Genomic DNA, 3,972 nt, shown 5'->3' with positions numbered 1-3,972 from the left:
AGGACACTGATATTCAGTGCCCCTGATTATCAGTGCAGCACTGATGGGCATTGAATAACAGCACTGATGGGCACTGATTGGCAGCACTGATGGGCACTGATGGGCACTTTCCAGCTGCACTGATCATCAAGACACTGCTAATCGGTGCTCCTGATTATCAGTGTAGATATTCCCTGTGTGGATTTATGTTTATTGGCTCTCTTCTCCTTACACGCTGTCAGCGTGAGGAGAGGATTGCCGATAAACGGCAAATTTGGTTTACACTGTAGTCGGCTATGACTGGACACAGCTGCTTGAATGGTAAAGAGCAGCTGTGATTGGCTCTTTACTTAGCTCTGTGCCTGAAGGATGCAGCGACCACAGATCACTGTTGATGCGCACCCCAGGGAATGCGTAGGAAGCGCGAGTATGTAAGGATGTCATATGTCGCCCTCCCGGCAATGTGTGCCCGTGCTGTAGCTGTCATTCAGGTATAGCATGGTCATGATGGAGTTAAACCCAAAACCAAAAATGTAATATATTGCAACTCACCAATCTTTAGATGTAGTGGCTGCATTTGTTTTCTTTTTTTAGGCTTTTTCCCTTCTGTTTTCACCTGGTGATCTGGCCAGTAACACACCTTCTGTATTAGAGTGCCCCCCACTCTGGATGAAGGAGCACAGGGGGCACCTTTGGTCAGCAGCATTGTCAGTCTTGGGGGGAGGGGAGGGGAGTGTTAGACATTTTAGCAGATTTAAACACACTAACAAATTAAAGATGAACTCTAGCTTGCACTTTAAATTCAGATACAGCAAACAGTTCTTTTCTTATGGGATAAAGGTTTTACATAAATAAATAAAAGCTGACCATTGTAAGCACCCCTGTCAGTGGTAAATAATTTGTATTATTTCTGTATCTGCAAGAGAGCTTTTCTGTTGAAAAACAACAGACATACTGGCCAGATTACCAGATGAGAAAAAAAGAAAGAAAGCCTAAAATAAGGAAAATAATCCAGCCATCACATCTAAAAAATGGAAAGCTGCAATGTAACAAATGATGGCTTTGGGTTTAATACTGCTTTAACCTATTAGTACTATTTTAGATTGTAGAAGTAAAATCCAGCAGGGATGGGGAGAATTAAAAAATCCCATACAAATAGTTGGAAATCATCTCAGAACTCAGAAGTGCTGCAAAATGAATGCTAATTACTAAATCATCCCTGACTGGCGCGACACTGAAAACCAGGTAAGGGTGGTGCCATGACTTGTCTATCTTCTGGGTCACCTACAGATGATAACCCCCCCCCAGGATTGAGCAATTAAAGAGTGTTTTGTTTATTTTAGGTAGTTACTGCTGTACTTTGTACATACAGAGACGATGATAATTACAATTCATTACAATGATAACCCATACAATCATAAGTGACAATGATAAGTCACCAAATCACTCCGTGTGAAAGATAACTCCACTATATATTCAGGTTACACTCAACTCCAGGCAGATTTAAAGGACACAAATCAATGCAGCTTTGTAATCAGTAATATTAGTATAAGAATCATTAAATGCATTCGTTATAGATACAAGACGTCTACGTACCTGAATACGACCTGGTATGTCACATTCAGGTGTATTACACAGCCGAGCTCAGAGAAGGCAAGAAAGAAGTAATACAAGGAGCCAATCAGATGTGTTCCAGTGCAAAGTGCATACTGATAGGAGGAGAGAGCAGAGTGACAAAGAGATGAGCTCATCAGTCTGCTGCTTCTCCTTTCACTGTCCAATCACAGAGTGTGGAGAGACCTGTAAGTGAAAGGAAATTTGCAGTGGAGAACGTTTAGGCCCCTCCCTGTGCTATGTGATAGAGCTGTGCAATTACCATGCAGTACCCCAGATCCAGTGTTGCCAACCGCCCGTAGATTTACGGACAGCCCGTAAAAACAGGGCACTTTTCTCCTGCCCGTAAATGCCCGTAGCAGGAGAAAAGTGCCTGTAAATCTACGGCGGCGGCGGCGGCGGCACTGTCAGAACTGCGCGTGCGCAACGCGCAGTTCCGGAGATCCCCGAGCTCTCTCGCACTCGCAGAGAGATGCAGACTCGCACTGGATGATGATCGTTGCCGGACGAGTGCCACGGCCCGCCTGCGCCCGCCCCTGCCACCGCCCCCGCCGTCATTTAAATTTTCCCGCCGGCCGCCAGGCGCCGTGCTAGCAGTATGGAGTGGAGTCTGTGCTGCAGCGCAGCTGTGGACAATAACTAGAACTCTAGAAGATGCTGCTGGACGGACGCGACGGACGGATGGTGGAGTGGAGTGGAAAGAGCAGACAGGCTGTGACAGCAGAGGCAGAGAGAGCACACAGAAGAGCAGGAGGACTGGTCTGGTGAGTGGGGTTCTGAGCCACCGAGGCTCAGACACTCAGCTAGCAGTAGCAGCGCAGACTGTCACTGAAGTAGTAGAGAGATGAGTCAGGGGGCAGAGGACATCAGTGTCCAGCTCCTGTGCCCCCTTCACCTCTCCACAGGCAGAGTCACACAGCTTCACTCTGCAGTAATGTCGCTGATATGGCTATGGAGAGGTGAAGGGGACTTAGGAGGAGGACACTGATGTGGAGAGCTAAGGGGGACAGAGGAAGAAACTACTGTGAGGGGGTGAGGAGGGCACTTCCATTGTCCATGCAGGCTCTGACCACCCCCCTGTGCCATGACCAGTCTCTGACCACCCCCCTGTACCATGTCCGCAGTCTCTGACCACCCCCTGTTCCACGTCCGCAGTCTCTGACCACCCCCCTGTACCATGTCCGCAGTCTCTGACCACCCCCTGTACCATGTCCGCAGTCTCTGACCACCCCCTGTACCATGTCCGCAGTCTCTGACCACCCCCCTGTACCATGTCCGCAGTCTCTGACCACCTCCTGTGCCATGACCGCAGTCTCTGACCACCTCCTGTGCCATGACCGCAGTCTCTGACCACCTCCTGTGCCATGACCGCAGTCTCTGACCACCTCCTGTGCCATGACAGCAGTCTCTGACCACCTCCTGTGCCATGACCGCAGTCTCTGACCACCTCCTGTGCCATGACCGCAGTCTCTGACCACCTCCTGTGCCATGACCGCAGTCTCTGACCACCTCCTGTGCCATGACCGCAGTCTCTGACCACCTCCTGTGCCATGACCGCAGTCTCTGACCACCTCCTGTACCATGACCGCATTCTCTGACCACCTCCTGTACCATGATCGCATTCTCTGACCACCTCCTGTACCATGACCGCATTCTCTGACCACCTCCTGTGCCATGTCTGCAGTCAACAGTGCAAGGGGGAACTCTGTGGACCCTGATGTAAAAGGGAGCTCTGATGTAAAGGGCAATGCTGCAGACCCTGATGTAAAAGGGAACTCTGATGTAAAGGGGAATGCAGTGGACTCTGATATAAGGTGGTTTCTGGTCACCAGAGCACCCGCTTACATCAGAGTTCCCCCTTAAATCAAAATCTGCAGCATTCCTCTTTACGTCAGTTACACTGTAAGGGAATCCTGCACACACTGATATATGGGGGAACGCTGTGCTGGCTGGGTTATATTAATCTGACCTTCATGTAAATGGAGAAATATGGTTTATGACTTTTGTTTAACCTAAACACATTGCTAATAGCACTATATACATGTTTATAGTTTAATTATTCATATTTGCACGGTTTAGCACTGAAAACGGCTATTTTATGTACATTTTTTGCAGTGCCAGTAAAAAATTGGTGCCGTCCGTAAATTTTGGCGTTCTGCCAGTAAATTTCACTCCGGGGGGTTGGCAACACTGCCCAGATCTCCAATATCTCAATCCAACCCTGCAAGCAGAAGTTCAAAATTACCAGAAGGTAACAGTGGAATGTGCAGGAGGTACAGGAGCACATTCATCCTTCAGACATACAGTATGGTATTGTATGCTACAGATCAGTGGTCTCCAAACTGTGGCCTGGGGGCCAGATGCGGCCCTTTGCTTGCT

Source organism: Pelophylax lessonae (genome assembly GCF_965119305.1).
Source record: "Pelophylax lessonae genome assembly, chromosome: 4".
NCBI classification, from domain to species: Eukaryota; Metazoa; Chordata; class Amphibia; order Anura; family Ranidae; genus Pelophylax; species Pelophylax lessonae.
The sequence above is the reverse complement of the archived record's forward strand: the minus strand, read 5'-3'. Positions refer to the sequence as shown.